Here is a 26827-nt window from a genome sequence, read left to right as displayed (position 1 = left end):
AACTAGATCTGCAAACACTCATATCCTACAAAGAAATTACAGATACAATAAAAGAGGATAAAAATAATAAAGCTCCAGGTATAGATGGCAAAATTATGGAAATATATAAACTTTTTCCTTCAAAGATACTATCCCTCTTCCATAAAACTCTATTAGAAATTCAGTCTCAAGCTTTAATATTACCCTCTTGGAGATATTCCTTAATCACACCAATCCTAAAGGAAAGCAAATCCCCAAACCTCGGTATGTCATATAAACCTATATCATTATTAAATAATGACTATAAAATATTTATGATAATATTAACTAACAGAATGAAAATGCCACTATCCAAAACAAATAAATAATGATCAGGCTGGATTTATATATCATAGACACACACATGACAATATTAAAAGGATGATTTCTGTTATAGATTATTTTAATAAAGAAAATAAAGAAACAGTCATAATTGGCTTAGATATAGAGAAAGCCTTTGATTCCCTAAATTGGGACTATTAATCCTAATGCTGTTTGAATTTCCTGCATCCTTTGTTCATCTCCTAAAGAATATATATACAAATAATTTACCGTATGTCAAGTTAGTTCCTTTTACTTCTGAATCTATACATATAACAAAAGGCACTAAACAAGGATGTCCCATGTCATTGATTCTATTTATTTGCTCTGGCTATTGAAATATTGGCAGATTCAATTCATAACAATATAAAAATTAAAGGAATAAATATTTATGAACAATACAACTCTAAAGTAATGTTATTTGCTGATGACATATTACTAACATTATCTAATACAAAAGAGACATTAGAAAAATTAGATATATTAATTGACAAATTTCACATGACTTCAGGACTCCATTTCAATAAATCAAAATCAAAATTTTTATTTTTAAATAAAAATAAGAACTGCAGACTAAGGGGGGGGGGGGAGTCACATCATAGGGAAACAGGAATCTACCTTAAATTATCTAGGAACTGAGTTATGCAAGGATAATGAATTAGTCTCAAAAAACTACAATAATACCATCAATACAAGTAAAATATCTGTGGTAAAATGGAGCAAAATAATATTAACATTTGAAGATAGACTACATTTAATAAAAATGGTTTTACTGCCCAATATCCTATATATAGCCTTGGCAATACAAGTATTACCAGAAAGGAATATACTTAAAGAAATACATTCATGCCTAATAAAATTTTTATGGTTTCTCAAAAGAAACAGATTAGTTTTAATACATCATATCAGACCATGAAAACAGGGAGGATTAAACTTTCCTGATATGGAAACATATATAAAAGCAACAATATCTAAAACAGTCTCATATTGGATAAGTCCAAATTACTCTGCAATTTGGAATATAATATCAATAAATTAATTTGATTTACAAAAAAATTTCAAATAGATAAAACAATTTGCCGTGGCACATATGTATTAGTATGCAATATAACATAACTATACTCACTAAAACTCGTATAATTAATTATTACATTGCCTCATTTAGGAAAATTATTAATGCAAATATAGATTTAAAAACCTGGTTTGATCTTTTATCACCATTTATAGTCACAAAGAACTTTCCGCATAAAATATATAGAGAAATTATTCATTCATGGGAACAGAAAGGATTTATTTGTTGGCTCCAATGTATCAAAGAACTAAAAGTTTTAGATATGCAAGTAATAAAAACAACATACAAAATTCCACAACAGGACTGACTAACTTTACAGAGTATTCTGTCATATTTGCAAGATTTAAGTAGAATAATGAACAATTATTCATTTAAAGAAATACCTAAATTCATGAAATACATATATGAAATTATATATAATGACTTTGACATGGGAAACAGTATTTCAAAAGTTTAGAACATTTTGATAAACTATAAAAAACCCACCCAAAACCTCATATTGGAAATATACAACAAAAGGACACTCAATACAGTTAACTGAAGATATTAAAACAAATATCTTATTATTGATAAAATATACATGCTTTACACAATACTGGAAAGTTTTTAATTGGAAATGCTTGCAGAGAACATTCTTAACCCCAGGCAGAACCAGTAAAATTAGTTCTTCCATAAAAGGAATATGTTAGAGATGTGATCAAGTACACAATGCAGATTAGAACCACATTTTCTTTGATTGTGTTAAAATTAAGCCATTTTTGGAATGGTATTCATAACTTTCTACAAGCTTTATTTAATGAATCATTTTATTTAACTATAGCTCTTGTATTATTAAATGTGAATGAAGGTCCTCATTTGAATAGGTCAAACATGTATCTAGTATGGACTATACTTGCAATTTCAAGAAAGTGTATAACAAGAAGATGGAATGCAAACACAATACCAACTTTGGAAGACTTCTACAGCCTACTGAAGACCACACCATTATTGGAAATTAAAATTAAAGAGCTAAGAATTTTTCCAAAGCCATTTATCAACAACCCTTGGGGAAAAGTCTTATTGTTGATTGACACTATACAATAATTGATCAGACACTCTGATAATGGATTGGGCATACTTATAATGTAACTGTATACATTAAGATCTGTTATAGTTTCAGGCTAATGTAAATAGTGTACATAGTTATTGAAGATGTTATGTATAAATACTATGGAATTCATTCAAATGTATTTGAAAAATAAAAACATTTTTGAGAAATTAATGATATGTTACAAATCAAGCTTTCTTAACTTTAATGAGCAACAGAAAATTACCCACCTCCCCCATTCTGTCACAATGTCTGCCACAGCCCACGTCTGGGCTTCTATCTGCAACTTTTTTTTTTTTAAGTGAATAATATCGGCACTCCTCCATGCATGCACAGTGGCAGACATTACTGAGAATACCTGGAGGCTGAGAAAGCCAGCCAGAGCTTAGGCAGGTTAAAATACCTCAACAGAAAACATTGTATCCTACCACCACTCCCATTAACTCTTGAGTCCCATCAAGAGTATAAGGATAATGAACTCCTCATACAAGCCACCTAAAACCACGCACCAATGATAAAGGGATAAACACTTTTCCCAATTACAGGAAAGGAAGTGCTGCTTAAAACCAAAGTTACTAGTATGCATTCCTCACAGTACCGCATCCATCAACGTTCTCTCTCTGAACCACTCAGGAGAACCACTGACATGGGCAAGCAACTAAATAACCCATGGTGGTGAAATACATCTTAATAAAATTATGTCTGAAAAGTACTGACCGGACCTACCCTGCATCACTAACACCAGCATCTGTGGAAAACAATACCCAGAGCAAGTATCTAGGTTTTTTTTTTTTTGTTAGAGAGGGGAGGAGCATACTGTAACCATATGGAACCAGCTATTAAGAAATCATCCCTTACTACAAATGAGGAGTAATAGATGTGCCCGAGTCTTTACCTCCCCCATGACTATGCTCATAACAATGCCACCATGACCTCCTACTCTCTCAACAATGAACCACTCACCCTGAAATCCACAGCCACTCTCCATTCCTGCTAATCACCCAAAGGCCTATCTGATCACCAGCCTACCTCAGGTCGTCATGGACATGATCCTGCACTTAGCAAGTTCATGCCAAAAATGTGACTCCTACCCCAGTAACACTTGCCTAAAACCCTTTAAGCCCCTCCCTACCCTTACCTCATTTCCTCCCAGTCATCCCTCCTACCCATTTAACCCTATACTCCCCTCATCCTCTTAATTCCTGCTACTCTATTTATCTAGCCCCACTTTGAAGATCTCCCCGGACAAATTGGTCTGTTCCAAACCTCATTTATGGACTACCACCTGAACAATGACACTAAATTTGCATAACTTGGATCCAAAACACGATTTATGAAAATGACTGTGACATGTTATTTACAAATATTGATGCATAATAGCACATACTCATTTTAATATACAGGTTCCTAAAATTACAACACTGAAAACTTGCATACTAAAATTCCTCATTGTTAACAAGTTATAACCTTATGCAACAATTACTTACACTTGGGCAATGTGTTTTTTTTTTATGGTTGTTTTCAACACATGCCCATAACTCCATGAAACCTAATAGTGTGATCTAAAATATTCAACATACCATTGATGAACCCTCATAAAATGAATCATGACACATAATCTCTGCAATTCAGATTAAAATGTTGTTTATAAAATGACCACAAAATAACATTTATGAAAGGAATCGAACAACAACATATAACAGATTGAAAGAAGGGTCCGTAAAATCACTTTACTGAAAATTTCAAAACAAAATTCCATAATGTTAAAAAGTTATAACTCTACTGAACAATTTGTAACCCTACAGAACAATACTTTAGTTAAAATGGATAGAGGAATTATTTTTGCATTAATATGTATTGCTATAACCCTGCACAATAATCATTTATTTAAAATGAGTGGAGCGATTATTTTACATTAAAGTAAATTGTGAAGCACATAATTTTAATACATAAGCTTACTACATATAAACTACAAACAGCAATATATAATACAGCAAGTTTGTTTTTTATTCAATCCATATTTTCCAAAACAAACACTAGCAGCTACCAGAGCAGCAGTATTTCCAAGTCAGTCAAATGCAATCTCTCTTACCCATGTATTCCATTTCAAAATATAACTGTTCCCAGTAATGCTAAAAATGTAAGCCTGAATGGCTTTGTCTTGGGATCTTAAGAGTAATATTAACCAGGAAATCATGAAGACCATAACCATAAGATCCTTAACCATTTCCACCTTTAAGAAGTCACACTTAAAAGCTCTTGCCACTGTTAGGAATTAATACTGCTCACATCCCAGATTTGCAGGGCCGTAGATGATCTTAATAAGACTGGAAGTCATGTGATATGTTTGTTGCTCAGTAACCCCAGTAGGAATCAGATAGTAAATTAAGTTGTAAATTTGTGTCACTTGTGCACTCCTCAACACTAGCCTTAAAGGTAAGTTAAGTAGCATTTTGTTTGACTTGTAGTGGTAACTTAATCTGCAGACCGGGCATATATTGAGTAAGAAATCTACCCATCATCCCATCATCCATTGCAGTTCAGGAAATTTGCTGGACTATTACTAATTAAGAATAAAAACTGATGCAAGATAAACCAAAGCTTTTAAGAAGGAAGCTTTTCTTAATTTGGAAAATCAAAAAAGTGCAACAAAACTGGATTCCCCTTTACAATAATAATGGTGTATAGTTCCTTAATATGTGGTACAACCTGGAAGAAGATTTTTAAAATTATATGACTCCTTCCTCCACAAATGTAGCCACTCCAACTTGCAGGCTTAAGCCAAACAAAGTCCAATCAGGCAGTTTGGTGGAAATATTTAGAAGTATATTTAAAAACCATAGAACCACAACTTACAATGAATATGCCAGGTAAAATATCTGATTGCAAAAAAATAAATAAATAAATACATTTTGAAATGTATGCATGGGCACACCAATGGCTGCAGTCTGCACACAATTAGCTGGTCACTGAATTATCTGCTTGATGTTCATTTTGTTAGTATAGCTATGTGCTCATGAATAGAAATGGTAGATAAAACACATTTATTCTACCTAGAATCCAGTTCTTTCCCAATGCTTTTAAAGTCTCCATATTAAGCAAGCATTACAGAGTCTAATATGGGAGCTCTGATACCATGGGTCATTTTTGGTGGAATATAAACCTAAGATCTGCTGCCTTTCTGTTATAGTTTTAAGCATTTTTGTTATATGAATAACTCATCCTTCCTCCAGAAGAGTCTTTGCCAATAACTTACTTTACTATCTGATTCCTCCTGGGATTAATGGGCAACATAAAAAGTATCACATGACTTCCAGTCTTATTAAGATATTCACATCACTGTTACAAATAAGTATCTTATACAGAGTGTTATACCCAATTTCTTACCTTCTTTTTTATTAAAGTCCATTTATTAAAATTTGTCTATAACTGTTCATAAGGTCACTGTAGGATTTGGTTACCACTTGATAAGTGTGCATGGATGGAATTTTGAAAAACTTTTGAAGGGCACCACCCACACATTGATAGTCAGTTGTATTAAAATTAAAGTGAACTTTCTTAGATGGAATTGTGCTATATCCTACAATATTTTCCCAGCGTAAGACATGAATACAATTTTAACTTTGCAGCAAAACTTACTAGCATAACAATTATTTTTGTTTATATATTGAGCTTAGGAGGCTTATATTCTTCCCTTCGGTGCTCCCCAACTGAAAAATTATATAGTTCTGTGCCAGTAGGCCCAACTAATATACCTCAGTTTTTTTTTAATTATGATGACTTCCCTTATTGTTTTCTATCTTTAAGTTATCAGTATAAGCCAGGCAACGTAGTGCAGAGGATAAAGACTAATAAGCTTCATGCTGTAGGCCTGGGTTTGATTATATCCATCTCCACCTATGCTTAGTGAGTTCAGCCATGTAACAAATGTAATGTTATACTTATGTTCAAATTTGTTCCACGTTTCTTAAGCTCTACTGGCTAAAGAATGCTTTGCAGTTATCAGCCTGTGAGTGAGGCTCAAAACTACTTCTGCTTCAGCTTGGAACCATGTTCTGTATAAAATGTTACTGTTTATCAATAAAAGGAACAATGAATGGGAATACCGAGAAACAATCATTCAGAATCAAAACGTCACCTTATCAAGTATCCCACTTTTCATTTAATCTAGGCAGTGCATTGTTTACTTTTTTGAGCATTTGAGTTCTAGCATTAAGCAGAGACCTCAGAAGAAATTTGATGCTGTTCTGCAGACAATTAAATCACACCTAAGTGACTTTTTTTCAGGTCTAGACAAAATTATCAGAAATAGCATAATAGCTTTTGATTTGCTGTGCCTCGTGGAAGAAGAAGAGCTAACTTTTTTGAGCAGGCAAGACTATGTAGCTGAATATGTCATTTTTTTTCCAGAAATGCTTTTAGAAGGATATCAGTACCCTTTGTATGTGTGGCATGCAACTGTTCCTGGATAGAAGTTTTTTATATCCAGAAATTAAACTGTATTATTTAATACTATAACTTTTGAAGCAACACTTAAGAAGCTGCACATTAGGGTTAGTACACATTACGATAACACTACCACACAAGTGAGGCCCGACATTCCACACACAGACACACACACACACACACACACACACACACACACACACACACACACACACACACACACACACACACACACACACACAATACATCTAACCCCTAGCACTCACACGCACTAAATTTATCCTCTTACCCTAACCCTGAAACATTCACACTCAGACCCACACTAAATTTAACCCCTTACCTAACTCTTACCTTAACCCTAAAACACACATACTTGCCCACATGCACCATGCCCTACCACTTATCTTTGTTGACCAACAGGAATGTGCCCAGTTTAGCATTTGCACAAATGGTCTCTCATTCACATCTTACAGCTGTTGATTTGTGTCACACAAATTTGTGTAGACCATGTCAGCTGTAACCGTTTAGACATGGATGTGTCAAAGGAGGCATATTCAAATACAGGTCTCATGAGATATGAGTACGGGGAAGTATGACTTCTTTAGATCTAGAGGAAATCCTTCTAGAAATTAGTTTGGCCAGATAAAAGATTTCCTAGCTACTGCTGAGACATAATAAAATAGTACTACACATAGCTGCCTTGATCTCTGACAATGATGCCTTTTTGAAGAGTATGTCAGTTATGCAATAGGATGTGGAGCTGCTTTATTTACCAAATTTAACTATACCACATCACCTTATTACATTTATTTTGAGACAATTGTCTTTACATTAATTATTAGTATGAATTAACTCTTGTTAGAACAGTATTGTATAAGCAGGTGAATGTACAACAGCACTCAGTTTGTAATCATCTCTGATTTTAGACATAGGCCAGGGTTATTTGATTTGAAACTCTGAGGAGCAAATGCTGACCAGGAAGTGGCTAAACATTTAGCCCTGTGGAATACCGATGGTAACAGTTTTACTTTTTGAAGTGATACTTGCAACTTTAAGTGCACAGGTTCCATAAGACAGCCATTTAGCTATCAAATTCACAATATATGTTTTTAATTTGAAGTCTATGACTTTCTTAATGATAACTGCATGAGGAAAAGCTTCAAAGGCTTTGGCAAGGTCAAGTTAAGCGTGTCTTTATCAGAACAGCGAATGCTAAAAATAGCAAATGCTATTCTGTTGAACTATAAAGTTCAAAAGCCAAAAATGTTGAAGTCACAGATCAGAAAAAAAATTAGCTGATTCAAAAAAAAAATATATTTATAAACAAAATAAAGTGAGGGGCTTCACCTCCCACACCCTGAACTTAAATATACCAACTCCGAGATTGCACCACAGTAGAAAAAACAACAAACAGCCCAGCGATTTTTTTTCCATGACTTCGACATTCTCGGCTTTCGAACTTTACAGTTCGACAGAAGACAGTTCGCTATTTTCAGTGTTCACTCTTCTGATAGGGAACCAGTTAAACTGCATGAACTACACAGCCACTATCAACTGCTTTTGTAATGTTTTCAACTAATTTAATGAGGTTAATGAGGTAGGGCCTGCCTTTGACAAAGCTGAATGACTGAACGCCCAAAGATAATACGTTTTCAGTTTCTCAGCTGATTAGGTAAAAAATTATATATTAAACAGCTTTACATGTAAGGCTAGTGAGGATAATGTGTATGTAGTTAACAGTGTTTGAGGTTAGGTCTCTTTTTTACAGGGTTTAGAATGGCTGTTTTTCAGGCTTCAGGAATGTATCCATTGGAAGGTTTATGATCATACAATTATAGGCTCTACTATGCCTATTAGTCTAACGACAATAACTGTCTTCCAAATGTCTACACTCAGGATTAACCTCCCTTCTCGAGGAGAATGAAACCAGTTAGTCCTGGAATAAGATTGAGGGACCCTGTTATCCAGGTTATGTTAGGAGGAAAACAGTGAATCTCATTGCTTTTCTTACAATGGAAGCATATACCAAAGAAGGGAAAGAAATGAACTGATGGATCTATGTTTCCAGAATGTTTCATTTATGTTTACTGATGCAGGTTTAGATCTCTGGTTCTAGTGGTAACTGTGCACTTCAATCTATTGAGGAAAAGGAGGAGAAGTATCCCAGGATCCCTAACGATGCAAAGGTCTCAGACTACATTATCACATGGAATATTTTGTCACTACTGTAAGCTACGTATTTGTTGATTTATGAAGGAAACAATATGACATTTTTTTGGGTTCAGTCTGAACCCTTTATCCACCAGGAATTAAGAAGGGTAACCTCTTTTGTTGGGTGCCTATACCTGGATGGATTTTGATGCTAACACACATTTTGCAGTTGTCAGCAACTTTGGTCAACCAGTGATCCTGGTTTTCAGTTTTGAGGTCAGTGAAATAGATGCCAAACAGGAGAGGATCAAATACAAACACCTGAGAGACTCCACTGGTCACCTTTGCAACTTTTGAATTGGCGCCTGCCCCATGGACAATGTATGTTCTGTCTTTCAACCAGTAGGAAATCCATTTTATCACCCAAAGATCAATGTTTAGGGTAGATAGTTTCCTTACAAGTACTGATTGAGGTATATAGTACTGAATGCCTTGGCCAGATCAATATAAACTGTATGAACTGCATGACCACTGTCTACTGAATGAGTGACCTTCTCATATAAATTACCAAGGTTTAAGGGGCATGATCTACCCTTGGTAAAGCTAATTTGTTGTCAATCAAGCCTAATGAGATTCTTGATATCATAACTGATGAGATCAGTAGAAGTTAATAGGGCAATCCAGATAGAACATATTTGGCACTAACAATGAGGCATCCTGTTTTCCACTCCAGTAGATGTGGTGCTCATAGCTTTTGAAAGGCCTGTGAAGATTTGTTTCATAGTAGTTATTGGAGGTGTCTGAAACTGAGAAATCTGTGGAACAGTTATAGCTGTAAGTGACATATTACTGGAACTGAATTTGTTGGCTAGGATATTAGTTTTTCATTGGACATTAGCATTATGGACAAGCTAAGAACATTGTTGCTCGTTAATTCTTATCTTTTTCACATAGCTAAAAAAGGACACAGTTAAAAAGAATATATAGATGCTCTCACAGTGTTCGGTATTTAAGCAGGGGTATCATTATTTAAGCTATTTCTTTCATTGTTAACTTTGCACACTACCTGGTTGACACATGACCCATAGCTGTGAGTCTTTAAGTGCCATTTGCCAGCTTACCTTAACTACAGTATTTTCTAGGACCCAGATAAGGAAGTGTGAGGCAAAAGTCACCCACAATGCCTGCTATTATGTATAATTAACAGAATGTTACACTAAGTATGGACTGCTGAAAGACATTCACCTACTCACTGTTGCCGTTAGTTGTATATCTGCCAGCCAGAGATGGTGAAAGCCGTTGTGGTTGATAGCTTACTGATTACATATTAGGGAACTTTCAAGTTTTACTATTTAGAATGAGAAAAACTCTATTCTCTTTACTCATTATTCACAGGCATTGGAGGATTGATATTGCTGGTAAACAAGTCTGAATTGTAGACATCTTTACTGTTTTGTATATAAAATTAATCAACTTAGCCTACCACCTGTTTGCAGTTCTTCTGTTTATTTGCTATGATTGCAAAGTGGACTTTTTTACTCATGTAAAATAGCATACTCATGTTCATTTAGATTTACAAGTAAATTGTATGTCTTAACTTTGTGATATGAAACTGTTAAAGAAAATATTCAAGACTTTAACAAATCTGTTTATGGACCTCATACATGAGTTTGATTCAATCAACTTTCCTTTGACTACAGTGGGACTGAGCAAGTACCTAATCAGACAGTGCTCCTGGACTAAGTATAAAAAAGGTTCATGTGGATCAGTTCTGGACCCCAAATTAAAAAGCAAATAAAATAAAATACAAATATTTTACAAGTAAAACAATATGACATGGCGTTAATTAATTATGCTATTTTTAGGATGATTCCCCTTTTTGTTTTTCGTGTAATTATGCAACAAATAATTTGCATGGTTTATTTTATTTTATTTTTCTTATTAACCCTTAAGTGTGATGATGAGATAAATGGCAAATTGTAGCTGTTTTCAGTGGATTTTTGGCTGTACAGCTTTGCAGCACACGTTTGCCCAGTATGCAGTATTCATAACTTAGAATCCAGTATCAAAACTAAACTTACATGTAAGGAAAGATTGGGGAGGGTGAATGGACAAGCAATTCACAAGGAAGCAATGGGAGGACATATGTATGACTCCTAAATATACAACAAATTATAGAAGATTTAGGATTTTTGCTTGGGAGTGTTTGCGTAAGTATTTTTATAACCCAAGCAGATTCCAAAGAATTTTACTTCAGGTAGATGGCAAATGTTGGAGGTGTGATGGAGAAGAAAGAGGTACCTGGGAACATATGTTTTGGGAGTATAATGAGTTGGCAGAGTTTAAAAATTCCCTACAGAGTACTCTGTCAGGAATACTGGGCCAGCAAATGAGTCTAACTAAAGCAACATTTTCTGAGCTGGGATACATGATCCAAATTGCCTAGACATAGTAAGCCCTTGTTAAGTTTAATTCTGGTTGTTGTCAAAAAAGCAATTACTAGAAAATGGAAATCAAAGTTTAAACCAACTGTATTGAAGTAGTGAATATTGTAACATAGATAGAAGAACTGGAAATGGGATCTTTAGAAAAGGGTAGGAGCAAATTACATAGAAAAAATGTATGTTGTGGGAACAATGTATGTACAATAATGTTTTGGAGGAGGAGTGAGATTTAAGGGAAGGTAGAAATTGGGCAATTTATGTAATGTTCGACTGATGATAATTGTATAAAAGAATGTATGCGATGTATAGTATTTTTAACTGTGAACATTAATGTGATTTATTTTCTTTTACATAAATGTATGTTTGACTTTGCCAGTCCCTAATCAGACAGTGCTTCTGGACTAAGTATGAAAAAGGTTTATAGGGTCATAAGATCATAGGAGGTTACTAGGCTAATTGCCCTGGGGCCCTTACAAGCCTAGCCAAGAGTTTATCCCCCCCAAAAAAACCTCAGTCAGCACCTGTCACCCCTGTATATGTGGATCAATCCTCTACCCCTAATTAAAAAAGCAAAAAAATAAATAAAATACAAATATTTTAAGAACAGAAAAATGACATGGTGTAAATTAATGATGCCTTTTTAAGATGGTTCCCTTTTAAAAATAGACTTATGTGAATGTGAAACTAAAGTTTTTTTTTTGTTCATTATAATTGATCTCCTCTTTTCTTCTAAGGACTCATTAGACTCTTACCTATAACAGCTTTTCATAAGGCAACAAAGTTCAGTGATGAATCTAACATTGCAAATAATTACAACAAGACTAATAATAACTTTTCTATATTCAGACCTACTGTTGCTACACTGGAAATCTGCTAATGAATGCACAGAATGCCAGTTGCTGCTCCCAGAACCATTTCAGTAAGGTACTGTTAACCGACGTGCCAATTACTGAGCAAAGATAACAAAAGTAGTGCTTTCACCACTGTATTCCACCTTATTACTCTTCCATGTGCATCTATGCACTGAAATCAGGAACCAAACTAGGTTGAAAGCTTTAAAATATGGCAAGGTTAATGAAACAGACCCAAACATTTATAGCCTTCACCAGCTTCACTGCAACATTTTTAAAGAGAGGCATAAAAATTAGACTGGCAAATGCATATCTGCATAGTTTATGTCAAGAGAGATTTCAACTTCGACATTTCATATGCTAACAGATCTCATTAAAAAAAGAGCAAGATAGTCTCAGAACCCGCATACTAGTTTGGTTTGTTTATTTGGAGCTAGGCATGAACTGGGAGAATGTTAAATTCTGTTGCTATAGCAACATGATCATAGTATCTCACCCCTGTCAGTCAGGATGAAAAAGTTATGGCATAAGTCATGCAAGCCTCAACACCATTTGAGAGAGCCTTTAACAATGACATCCTGCTAATAAAGAACAAAACAAGTTCATTACAGCGGTTAACTAGAGGAATGTCTTCACTGTTAACAGTGAACCTAACACAGCCAGAATGGGTAATGAATGATAAAGCTCACTAGTAATCTTCCTAAAATATTTACAAAATGGTGACTTCTGGAAAACTGGATCTGCAACAACCCTAAAATGGAAGATGAGGTTCAAAATGGAACAGCAGATTCAGTTTAGCACATTCATCCCCTAACAATGCCAATGCTACTTTGGTTAAGCATGGGGGGAGGCCTTAGGTACTTGGGAACATATTTTTAATGTCATATTTGAACTACACGTTAAGTGTTAATTCAGGATGGAATAAGAGTAGTTAACACAAAATGAAAGTATTTTTTATTCAGTTTTAGGATTTATGACTGGAATGCATTATAGTATTCATTGTTGTGATTTACATGGAGCTGGAATGGAAGCGTGATACCTTAGCTTGAAAGGTTTATTTATAATTTTTCCCAACAAAATAGATAGATAGAAGGTTTAATTATACTATTTCCCCATCAAAATACATATGCTGGTATCCATCGATTATTTTACTTTGTAAATTCTGTTGAAGGTTACTCAGTTACTATTACATAGCATAGCACTGGTAATTTTATATTTAAAAAGAAAAAGTAATTTAAAAAAACACCAGTATGCATGGCTTTGTTACTTTTCAAACCTTTATTTAAACTCAAGCAAGTCCAGCTTAGTTTCTATGTTTTAAGAGCATCATGAAATATTTGTATTCTTTGTAATATATGTTGTTGCAGTTTTGGATATTTGGCAATAGTTTTATACTTCCTCTTGTATTCCAGTGATTTCCTTGGTGTTTTGAAAAGAGACATTTGGCCTTTATCCAAATAAATAATCTTGAAACTTGAATCTGTGCCATTAGATGTGGGTTAGTCCGTAATCCATCAAACCAAAAAAGTCCATGAAGCTTGAAGAGTACAAACAGGAAGAGCAGAGAAAGAGAGAGAGAGTAAAGGAGAGAGAGAGACAGACAGAGAGAGAAGAAGACAAAGACAGAGAGAGAGAGAAAGAGAGAGAAATGTAATACTATTTAAAATCAAAGATGCTCTAATCACTGTATTGCATGTTCTGAAGCTTCCTTTACATTTACATTTTAGGCAGCTCCCACAATATGAGTCCATCCTTACCATTTCAGTGCTGAAGGTTTCATTCTGTACATGGTAGGTCTTGACCGTAATCACAAATAGTAGAATTACTGGAGAAGCACACATAGGAAACACAGTGCAATATCATGGGACTCACATTCACCACATTCAGATGTTTAATATTGAAATATGGAAGTGCAAACACTAAAGGAACTGCCATAATAAGTATGACTCAGATGCAACTGATCTAACATGGAGGACATATTTTAGTAGGTTCTATGTTTTGCTGACTGTATCAACCAATCAACACTCTTTTTTTTTATTCTGAGGATTCTGTGTTCAACGGGAATGTGTTCCACACCAGCACATAACATGACATTGGCACTCCAGCTACAGACTATGTCTAGTCCCAGAACCTTTCATAATTTTCGTTCACTATTTCATTTTGAGTCTTAAGCCAGGTGTACGTGAATGAAAAGTTCTCATACTCAGTGCCTAACTCTGATGCAACTAAGTGTCCATGTGGTTTACAAATACTCAGTGAGACATGGATTGCCATTGTCTATAATTTCTGAGACAATAGCTTGGCATAAAGTGCTGGTATAAGTGTTTACAGATCAAACCACGATAGTGGTAGCAGTTGAAAGACCTTCATGCAGAGATAGTAGGAGACTAAGGTTCTACTTGCAGATGTGTTTCTGACAGAAAATCACTGAAAGGATAGTGATAAAATGTGTTGCCTTAGTGAAATCTTTTCCTGAAATGGCATCCAGTCTTTACTTATACTGGGATGACCCTAAGTTAGGGAGTGCTTAAGCTTAACCTGCACTCATCCTCTATTTTGACAGTTGATGAGGAGACTGGTGCAGTGTTCTGCTGTTTCTCACCCCCTCACCTCAAGAGACTACCTTTGTTTGCAAATACTGGACAACCCCCTACTTAAACAGTTAAATCATTCCAGCCACATGTCTGATTAAGGGATTTATCTCTAGAGTCACCTGTCTATGGACCAGGCCTAGATGAGGTAAAGGACTTGTATCCCAGAGTCCACTCAGAGCTGAGCTAGGTCTAATAGGGAAGCCATGGGGAATCTACTAGCCTAGGTCTCCCCATGTTAGTTATCATAATTCAGGGCCTTGAGTTTAAATAAATGTCTAACATTTGGACAGAGATTGAACCATGGGAATAGGAGCATACCATTATGGAATGTAGTCTGATGCCCATTCTAGGCAGAGTGGAATCCTCTCATACCCCTCTGCTGTTATTCACCTTGATGTATTGACTTTAGACTTCTATTCCTTTGACCCAGAAAAGACTTAATGAATACTTGGAGAAGAAGGAGGAAGAGCCTTGATTCATCTAATTTTGAAGGAGGTCTTTATGAATTGCTCATATCTGTAGCCTGGGGACACCGACATTCAGTGATTATGGCTCTCAAGAAGGTATATGTGCTATATAAGCCCTCAAATGAGTGAAGTGACTCCCTGCCCAGTATCATTGGACTGAATGTGATCTCATCTGTCCAGAATAAAGCACAGAAACCACAGCACTTTTGTTATCAGGCCAATACAGAAGTAAATCTAAAGCCATAAACAACACTGCCAGCAGAGTTTACTTCTTGGCCACACTGGAGCTTAAATCTCTTAAATGTCCATTCCATTTTTTCAAGTTTCAAACTTATTTAGTAGAGCAGGCACTGGGGAAGCTTTCCATCCTCTTTCTCTGAGTTCAGGCTGAAAGGGTATGTTGATAAAACTATTCCTACAGTTTCCAGAGTAAACTTTCTTGTACCTACTGCACCTTTGGAGATGGGGATATTTTGGCTAGCCGGGCATGTGCCTATGTAATATGGTTTGGGCAAGACTGGTTTTCTCTTGAGAAAAATCTCTTTAATCCTTCATGGATGCTCAATTAGGAGATGATTTCTTTGTTCAACTTCTCAGGACTTTGTGGATGACTACATTTAATAAGAAGCATGCCATTGACACTATGGAAGACCTCTGTAGTCTCTATTTAGCTTCCCTTCTTTTCCTTTTCAGGTCTGACCAACATCTCCTCATATACATGACAGAATGAGAAAGGCCTAGTACTATAATGGTGTCTCATGACTATTGACTATGTTACAAAGAGGGGGACTCCACCAGCATAGCAGGTTCAGTCCCTCCTTTTCTGGCCCTACTCAGCATGATGTAATTCTCTTCAGTTTGTCTCAAAAGTGAGAGTCATCATCCATGACCAGTGGATTCCAGATGTCAATTAAGATAATGTCCTTGAGAAAATGTCATGCAAAGAGTCCAAAGTCATCTATATGGGTCTGTTGGTACAGACCCAGACAGTACTTCTCAAAGGGGCTGTAGAAGTTGTCCCTTCTTCAAAACTAAGAAGGGAGTTGAACCTCCCATGTCTTCTGGCTCTGAAAGGAACAGAAGACTTCTGTTACAGACTGGATCTCAACAATTTCATTGACCAGATTCAGTGCATCACATTATGGATGGTGCTCTCCAGGAAGTCATGTCTGTGCTGATGCAGGGAGCAAGGATGGTATGATGGCATAACATGATACATGCTTTTTGGCAGTTCAACTCTGAGATCCTCAAAGAAGATTCTTCCAGTTTTTTGTGCATGGACACCACTCCCAAAAATATGCTGCATTTTGGTCTTTCTTCAATACCTGAAGTATTTACTAAATTGTTGATTCAGTATCTGAAGTATTTTACCAAGATGTAGACTATGACCAAAGCTTTAGTGGAAAAGGACCCCCCCATGTAATTCCACACCTGGTTGACTGGATCCTGTCAGCTGCAGTGAAGGTATTGCTATAAGCATCTGTAAAATGTACTTTCTAATGATTGCATTTCTTGTGGTAAGCAAACAAATTGGAAATACTTTCTCTTATTCTTTCTTAAAAGATTGTATTCATTGGCAATAGCTTGTATACTTTCCATGGTCAATCATTCATTCTCACAGTAAACCCCTGATTGGTATGTGTTTGGTGTCCTGGTTGAGGACACAGCAGAAGGTCCAAGTCTGGATAACCCTTTTATTTGGGGATACATGGTTACCACATTCTTCACTGAACTATTTGCACATCTGAGGGTGCAGGCATTGCAAAGTGTCTTTGGTTATGCAGCCATATCCACTTGCAGATCTTCTGCTGGGTTTTTTGACTCCTGTCATCATGCCAGAAAGTGGTGGGCAATCTCAGACAACAACCAAGTAGATTTTTCATTCCTTTAATCAAACCCATTGCAGTTTCTCATGATGGAAATTTTGCTGTTGATGTAGGGAGCTTGTTCATGGTTCAAAGGAAGTGATCCACCTGGAGATGTGTTTCATACCATCCAACTGCAGCTGCAATCACTTCATCTGATCCTGTAGGCCTTGGATACAAAAACTGACTGCAGAATCTCCTGTAATATGGTTTGGTAACAATTTCATTGTGTGGTATCTAAATAAGAAGGAAAGTACAGGTCCATATCTCTTGTGGAGAAAAAAGATGCTTTTTTGCAGTGGACATAATTAAAGAGACAATGCTTCCTCAACAGTTCACATCAAGGGTAAAGTGATCATGGTGGTGAGTGCTCTGTGCTGTTCTGCCAATCCTCTCCTGGACTTAAAGATACAGAAGCCAAACTTGGTTGAATAGTCAATAGATTATTGTATTAACTTTTCAGAAGAATGCATTTTCCCCACTTCTGCTCAGTACTCATTGTGTTTTCCATCCTATTGAACATGGCTTTCTTGTACCCCCTTTCACCATTCATACTGTTTGAGTCCATAATGCCAAATTCAGTTAACAAAAAACAAATCTCATTTTCATGATTCCATAACAGTGAAGACAGTCATGGCTTCATGCTGTCACACCCTGAGCTGATATACGAAGAACTACAAATCATAACCAAAGATGCTCCATATCGGCAGGGTGATAACTAACTCAACATCAAGACCTGGCTTGGGGCATAGAACCTCTGATCCTGCTGGATATCCAAGCTGAGATATCAGAAGTATTTGAGGCTGCTGTAAAACCATCTACTTTGTAGGCTTATGCATCTAAATGTGAAGGATTCCCACATGCATTGTCATGGAACAAATAATAAGCCACATGTTAAGAGAGAAAAGCTCAGCATTTTTACTTTCATACTAATTTATTTAATTGCAGCACTACATTTACTGATATCAACACATTTATTAATGATATCTCATCAAAAGGAATATGCTGACAGATTAACCACGTGACTGCACAGTGTTTAGGGGAAAATATGACAGGGTACTGCAGAGCCATGAAACACAATGGGTTTTATAACAATTGTGTAGGCCACTGATTCCCATTTGCCACTTAACATGTTGCCACGTGCTTTACTGAAATTCACATTAAGACACTGTTGGTGCATTTTTTAAATAATTATAAGCATGTATAATCCTAGAGCTACACAGCTACCTGTGTCTACCTACAAAAAAGCAGTCCTGACTACTTTGTTCTAAAACAACTTAACAAAGGTTCACAATGCACAGAATAGATAGTATTTCATTTCAAAGCTGAATAAATCTAAAACTGCACCGCAATGATGATACGAAACTCAAAAAGCAAAAAGTACCAGTACTATCAAATAAACCTATATTACAGTCCACAGATATCATGGTAGAGGCAGGGGGGTTGTTTGAACTACAAGGTACAAAAGAAGCCAAGAATGAATATAGAACATGTTTTCCAATTCCGATAGTTGATGAAATGTGAGAAATTAAGAGTACAATAGTAGAAAATTGGAAAATTTTATTAGGAAACAAAGATCTGGTAGACATTGTAGGTTTATGTCCCAAGTTCACTTAGAAGAAGACTTTAAACATCAAAAGTATGTTAGAGCATCAAGAAGTATCATCAAAAAAATCATCTAGAGCATGTACAATAAAAAAGGGAACCTATAGTTGCAACAATTGTAGGCAGTGTAGGTACATCAGCAACACTTTCTTTGTCACTTTAGGGCAATTCAATGAGACATTTTGGTCTAAAACTATTATAATTGTAACAGCGAATTGATTGTTTATGTGGCAAGTTGTGTGACATGTAAACAATATTACATTGGCAAGACAAAAAGAAATTTAAAAAGGCGTATTTATGAGCATAATTTGGCCATAAAGAAAAGTGATAAATCTAATGCCTTATTTAGACATTCTACTAGTTGCAAGGAATTTAAAAAGTTTGAATTCTTTGTGTTAGATAAAGTGGACAATGTTAGTTTTAGTGGGGATCTAAACAATATACTAGAGTGTAAAGAGGCATATTGGCAATTATACCTGGGAGCAGATATGCCCCCAGGATTAAATGACACTATCAATCTAAAATGTTTTTTAACATATAGGTAATTACAACATGATTTATAAAATTATACATTTTTTTATGTACACTATTTGATAGTATTTTATATGTGAAATCAATGGTAATTGATGATGTAATTTCCTGTATATGAGTATATAAGGAAGTGATATATTAGAAAAGTTGTTTCTGAGGAAGGTCACGAAAAATAAAAGTGATTGAAAGCGCTTAAATAAGATAATCGTCTGTGTCATTTGATAGTACTGGTACTTTTTGCTTTTTGAGTTTCGTATCATCATTGTGGTGCAGTTTTGGTGTCTTGTTAATTGAAGTTCCAGGTTTATCTCATGGCAGCAGAGAGTTTAACACAGGATGTGTTACTCAATTTGTCAACGTACTCGATCGAAGATGAATTAGAAAATAAGAGAGAAAGACAAGGTTTCTCAAAGTTGGATTTACAAAAAATAATCATTGGAGCAGTGAAAGAATGCTTATCCGAACTGAATGTTAAGCAAACCGTTAGTTCAGAAATAAAACAAACTTCTAATCCAGACGTTACTTCCGCATCGTGTGACAGAGTTGGGCGTGGAGACGTGAACTCTGCAACCGATGGCGTTCCAAGTCATGGAGGACAGGTTGCTGAATCGTTTGGATTAAACAACATTAACAATAACAATGGATTGTCCAGAACATTAGAAAACAAGGGAGATGTGTGGAGATATGTTTCGAGGGAGAACAACCCTTTTGCTGACATAGAAAGCATCAATGTGAATTTAAATGTAAGTAAAGACAACTTAGAGTACATAAACTGTCGTAAATGTATTTATGACTTAGAAAGAGCAGTTGTCAAACATGTATCTTTAAACATTGAGGTACAATACTTGAAAGAATGCATCAAACGCCAGGTAGTGCCTCAAGGGTTACGCACAGCGAAATTTCCGAACTGTGTTATACCCGGAGACAAACTATGTCTAGATCTCATTAAACTGTATAATGACACCAGAATAAGAATGATGGCATTATTAATAGACCATTATAAAATCGAACTTGAAAAGTTAAAAGAAATAATTCAAAACTTGGATCAAAGAATTAAAAGCCATACATCTTTCAATAGTTTTCTGGTTTTATACAACGGGGTTGAAGTTAAGGCAGAGAAGCAAAAGGCAACCATTGTTTCCAGAAAGCAACACAAATTAAAGAGAGATCTTATGGCCTATAATAACAACAAGGCATATATAATAAAAGAAGATGGTGGCAGTGAAAATATAAATTCAATATATGCCAATAACACTGATTCTAATATTAATTTGATTGAAAATGCATCCAATCAAATTACACAAGCAGAATGTGAACTTATACAAGAAGGTGTGATTCTTGAGAGTAACAACAAAGAAAAACAAGTTATTAATAAAAACAATGGAAACAACATTAATAGCACAACTTATGCTGAAGTAGCAAGTACATCAGCTTGCAATTCAGCGGTTCCTTTTCAGGGGAACAACAACCTAAACAAATGGACTACACGGTGGTACAATGCCACTCAAAAGAAATTCAAGCCAAAAGGCAAGAACAAGAAGAAGTGGTAGAGGACATTGATTGTTTTGAAATGAATATTTTAAATGTGTCAAACATTACATTATGTGAGGATGCATTAAGTGTGTTAAAAAAGGTTTTTCATTTATTCCATCCAACAAATTTAATATTGGAAAGTTACTGATAGATTTCAGGTTATATCTGAGAAAACTGAATTTGAATTACATTTTGCATGATATCAGACAAAATGAAACTGATAAAAGTTGCATCAGGAAACCAAGTACATATAACCCTCCATTACTGAACACATTACAGGTTTTTCAGAGCTCTTGTGAAAAAGAGTTCAGAAAAATTAAAGCAAACAAGTATGAAAAAAATCTGTCTGATAATGAAATAAAAGCTCTAAGGTCTCTAAGCGATGACAACAATGTTAGAGTGATGAGAGCAGACAAAGGTGGGATGATAGTTATCATGAACACAAAAGAATATGAAAAGAACATAGAAATGTCTTTATCAGACAAAAAAACATACAAAAATATTAGTTTAGAAACTGTTATAGGTTCATAGGTTCATAGGTTCATACTAAGCTATCTGCCCGAGGGCATTTACAAGCCTAGCCCATAGTTTTGTGGCTTACGCCACCCCTTTAGTATGGGGAACTATACCCATTATTTTGCTGTGCCTCTGTTGAGCAGTGACACTGAGGTAATCCCTGGGGTATATCTGCGATCTCCCATCCATTGGTCAAGATTTCTCTTGAACAAGGCCAGCGAGGTGCTCTGCCTCACATATACCGGGATTTTATTCCACAGCATAGGGAGTCTTTGGGTGATGAATCTATCCCTCCAGCACGTCCTATTAATAGCCGTGTCGAGGTTTAAGTCTCCGCCCTTGTGGCTCTGACGGATCTAGATTTTTGAGGTGAAGCATATTCATCAAATCTGGGTTTGACATGGCCTTGTATGTTAGGCAAAGGTCACCTCTGAGCAAGCGGTGCGACTGAATAGAGCTGGAGTTCTTTCAGTCGGGCAGCATAGGACAGATGTTTGAGACCCTTTATCCTTTTGGTGAGGAACTTTTGTGGCCTCTCCAGCTGCTGCAAGTGTCGGGTCAGATACATTCCGAATGGGGCATTGTACTCAATCATTGGTCTGATGAGTGATGAGTATAGGGAGACTATGACCTCCCTTGATCTAGATGAGAATCCCTTCATGATAAGGTGGGCAATGTAGAAGGTCTTCCTAACTACTTTAGCTACATGGGTGTCGAATGACAGACTACTATCAACCTGGGTCCCCAGGTCCCTGATAACTTCTTCTGTACTCAGTGGATTGCCACCTATTTGGTAGCTAGGGGTAACCTTGTTTTTCCCGAAGGGTATGACTATGCATTTTTTGGCATTTAACTTTAGGCCATGGCTCTGGCACCAGTTATCCGTTTCTGTGAGACCCTTCTGAAGGATATCTGTGTCAGATGTGTTTTCTACTATGGCGCCCAGTTTGCAGTCATCTGCAAACTTTGTCAGCCATAACCCTCCTCTGTTTGCTTGTACTTCGGAAAAGTAGATGCCAAACAAGAGTGGGCCCAGGACTGAGCCCTGTGGTACACCACTTGTGACAGGCTTTGAGTCTGACATGGCGCCAGCAACTCTGACCCTGTGGGTTCTGTCACTCAGCCAGTTTGCAACCCATCTTGTGATGTATGGGTTAACATTTAAGCTGATGAGTTTTTCAATGATACCCGAGTGGGGTATTGTATCAAAGGCCTTCGCCAGATCGAGGTAGGCTGTATGGACTGCCTTTCCTCATCAATGGCTTTGGTGACTGTTTCAAAAAGTCAACCAAGTTTAGAAGGCATGATCTGCCTTTGACAAAGCCAAACTGGGATGGATCCAAAGTCTGCAAATTCCCTATGTCTTTATTTATGAGGTCCATTATGATCCTCTCCATGGCTTTGCAGATAAGGCTTGTCAAGCTAATGGGCCGGTAATTTCCAGGGTCGGTGGAGGCACCGCCTTTGTGAAGTGGGACCACAGTTGCAGTGCGCCACTCCCTGGGTGCGTATCCAGAGGTAAGACTATGATTAAACAGCTGTCCTAGCTGTGGGTTTAATTCCTCGTTGAGTTCGTGGAGCACACAGCCGGGGACACCATCAGGTCCCATGGATGCTGTGTTTTTGCTTTGGAGAGAGCAGTTCTCACTTGGGCGTTGGAGATGTTTGGGGGCTGCAATCGCTTGGTATAGATATCTCTCCTTTTGGGGAGAAGTTTGCACTGAACCTGTCAGCCAGTATGTTGGCAATGTCTGTAGGATCAGTAATCTTCACATCATTTTGAACTAGTTCTGAGCATATCTGGGAGTTTCCTCCCAGGTTTCTAACATAGCTAAAGAAGGCCTTATGATTGTCTTTTGAGTCTTTAGCTATTTTTCTCTCAAAATTTGCTTTGGATGATTTTATGAGAGCTCTTAGTTTTTTACTTATAGTGATCAAGGGTGTCTTACCTTTTAAGGATTTTGCTCTATCTTGCAGTAGCTTCCCCCTTTTGTTGTAGAGTTTGTTTATGGCTGGGGTCCACCAGAGTGGACGCTTGCCTTTGGTACAAAGAGTCTTTGTTTTGCTTGGGATTGCCTTATCCATGCAGTCCTGCAGGTGCTGGTAGAAGGCATTTGTAAGTGATTCAGCGGCTTGAGTACTGTTTTCCGTCGGCTCGGGGGCCTTAAAGGAGACCACACTAGTCTTTAGAAGTGTGAAGTCGGCTTTCGAGAAGTTCTTTACTGTGGTCTTTTTATTTCAGGTGGGGTGGGATGAGGACCTCCAGCGAGATTAGTTTGTGATCTGATCTCACCAGTGAGGGGTATACTTCCGGTGTTGAACATTGTGCTCCCATGTTCGTGATGATGAGATCAAGTATGTTTTCTCCTCTTGTGGGGATGGTGACTAGTTGTTCCATGGCATTTGAGTTTATGAATTCCAGGAACTTTTGGGCTAGGGTGTTTGGGCTTGAGTAGTGTTCCCAGTCTATATTAGGGTAATTGAAGTCACCTAGTATGATGGTGTTTGGTGATACATTTATCCCTCTAGTGTTTTCAGGAAGGCCATGTGAGGTTCCTGAGTTTGTGAGGGTGGCCTGTAACATGCTACAATTTGCAGAGCAGTCTTGCCTATGGTTAATTGCACCTGGATGGTCTCCGATGCATCGCGTTGCCACCAGTCTTGAGGTGTGGGTGTCTTTGATGAATATGGATACCCCCTCCTTTCTTGGTATTGTCCGGATTTTGGGGCCGGAACGCATGATAAGAGGTAAAACCTGATAGTGCTGGGGTGCTCTCAGGAGCCTTGAACCAGGTTTCTGTCACTGCACAGACATCGATGTTCTCCATACTGAGAAGGGCCTCGAGTGCGTGCATTTTGAGATTTAGACTTCTGGCATTGAGCAGCATTACCCTTAGTTTTTTCCTTTTTGTGTTCTAGGGTGGTAGGTTTAGAATTTGAGCCTTGCCTAAAAAGGCACTATGGGGTGGCAAGAGCCTTTGCCAATATCCGGAATCCCAGGGTGACAGGTGCAAGCCGTCCCTTGAAGCAGCGTGGCTTGTCCAGCATGTCATCCCAGGCAGACAGACATTGGATCCCCTTTGAATGACACCAGAGTTTAAGCCAATTGTTAAAGCTGATCATCTTATCTCTGTATTGTGGCATCATTCTTGGTGAAGGTAGGATACTGCTCAAGGTCAGGGTCATACCTGCCTGGGCTACATAATCAGAGAGCTCCTCAATGTCTCTTTTCATGTAGTCCAAGGAGGTACGTCTCAGGTCGTTTACACCAGCGTGGACAATGACTGAGTCATATTTGTACCTGCTGTTGAGAGACCTGAGTGCTTGCGTTATGTGGCGGATTCTAGCGCCCGACAGGCAGCTTACTGTGACCTTCTCCTTACTCAGTCTGGTGAGCGGACGTCAGTGTGTCTGACTATGGAGTCACCAATGACTAGTGTGTCTGGCATTGTGTTTGGCCTTAAGGGCTGTGACTGTTTGACACTCTGACTGTGAGGTCTATGTGTTGCAGGTGTTGTGTTCTGAGGTGGTGGTTGTTTGGGTGTCTGCTTTGGTGGCCTCTGCTGTTTTGGTAGATTTTTGATCAGAGCCGCCGAGTATGTCTTTGTGTGTTTATGTGTATGATTTGAGGTTGTGATGGTACTATGTGAGACTGGGTCTATAGTGTGTGTGGTAACCTTCTCCTCCTGACTGGTCTTGCCAGTCCTATGTTGAGAGAGCTCAGCCTCCAGTTTGGCCGTATAGTTGCATCTCTCGCATGTATTTGTGTTTTGTGGGAGGAGGAGAGGGTTGTCTGTGTACATGAGGCAATTGTAACATTGCCTCAATATTCCCAGGTTCACCAGCTGAGCAGGAGAGGACACTAGCAACTGATCCTCGACATGCTAGAAGGACTAGACAAAAAACTTTAAAAGAGATTCCGGGGACGTGGTGACCGAGAAATGGGGGTTTACCTTTTGGGGTGCTATCTATAAGAGTGCCGTATCAAGGTAATAAGTACTGTAGGAGCAAGTGCTAGGTTTAACAGATAGAGAAAAGTCTACTTGGAGTCAAGTAGAGATGATCTTTTAGGTATTAGAGAAAGTGCTAGTAACAGGGATGCTTAAAGGTAAGATTGAAAAGAATGCACTCTGCAGTGTGCACTAGAGAAGTTAGATATGAAAGTAGGTAACTTGAGTTTTACCTGTTTAAAAAGTTAAGGTTTAGTGGAGAGTTACTATTTTTAAAACAGCAAGATGGACTGAAAGGGGTGGTTACTTTTGTATTTTGGTACTATGAAATACTGTAGGATGGCCAATAAATTTAAATAATTGAAGGGGTGGGATTTCAAAAGTGATGGTTTTGTGATTACTCACATAAGCCAGTGAAAGTAGAGAGAAATGAGATATATGGTCAGATTAACATAAGAGGCGGGCAACTAGAAAGACAGTGGTATTTAACAAGACAACTTAAATGGGTGGGAGGGAGGGAAAATTCTGCCTGACTCAGAACAGAGAGAGCTGTGGTCTCTTTTGAAGTTTTAATATGCTGTTAAACAGAATGCAAGCAAAACACAAGGTAAAGAAAACAAACTACAGTATTCAAAATATAGAAAGGCAATACAGAAATACAAAAAATAACAGCAAACTAACCTTTCCTTCACAGCAAAGTGTAGCAGAGTCTGGATGAGCCTTAGGTTAAAATATAATGCCATCAACAGTTTTTTATTTGATATGTTCAGTCAGGGAGAAATAGATATGAATAGCTATGATTATATGTTAGTAGAAGAGCCCAGAATGCCAAAACTATTTGGAATTCCAAAAATTCAAGAGAACGACAGTAACATACCATTTAGACCTATTATAGCAGCAAGGATGGCAAAAACTGAAAATATTTCTGTTTGGTTGGACAAAATATTAAATCCAATAGTTCAAAAGTCAAAATACTATTTGAGAGATTCCTGGCATTTATTGGAAATTCTCAGAAATTATACTATGGATGGAACACCTGTATTTTTTGGTACTTTAGACGTAAAAAGTTTATATACATCCATAGATCAACACACAGGAATAGAATATATGAGAGAATATTTAAACAAAAATACTACGTTAACAAGTACCAAAATTAACACTTGCTGCAGTTTGATGGATTTAATATTGGAAAACAATTTTTTCACTTTCAACAATAAAACGTACCAACAAATCTCAGGTGTAGCCATGGGTGCTAGAGTAGCTCCCGCCTTTGCTAACATCGTAATGGCGAATTGGGAGCAAAGATACCTAGAAACACATCCAAGTTTTGTTAAGGTGAAAACCTATTATAGGTTTATAGATGATTTGATTTTTTT

Source organism: Protopterus annectens, chromosome 3.part0 (assembly GCF_019279795.1).
Source record: "Protopterus annectens isolate FY-2018-M chromosome 3.part0, PAN1.0, whole genome shotgun sequence".
In the NCBI taxonomy this organism is placed as follows: Eukaryota; Metazoa; Chordata; order Ceratodontiformes; family Protopteridae; genus Protopterus; species Protopterus annectens.
The sequence above is the reverse complement of the archived record's forward strand: the minus strand, read 5'-3'. Positions refer to the sequence as shown.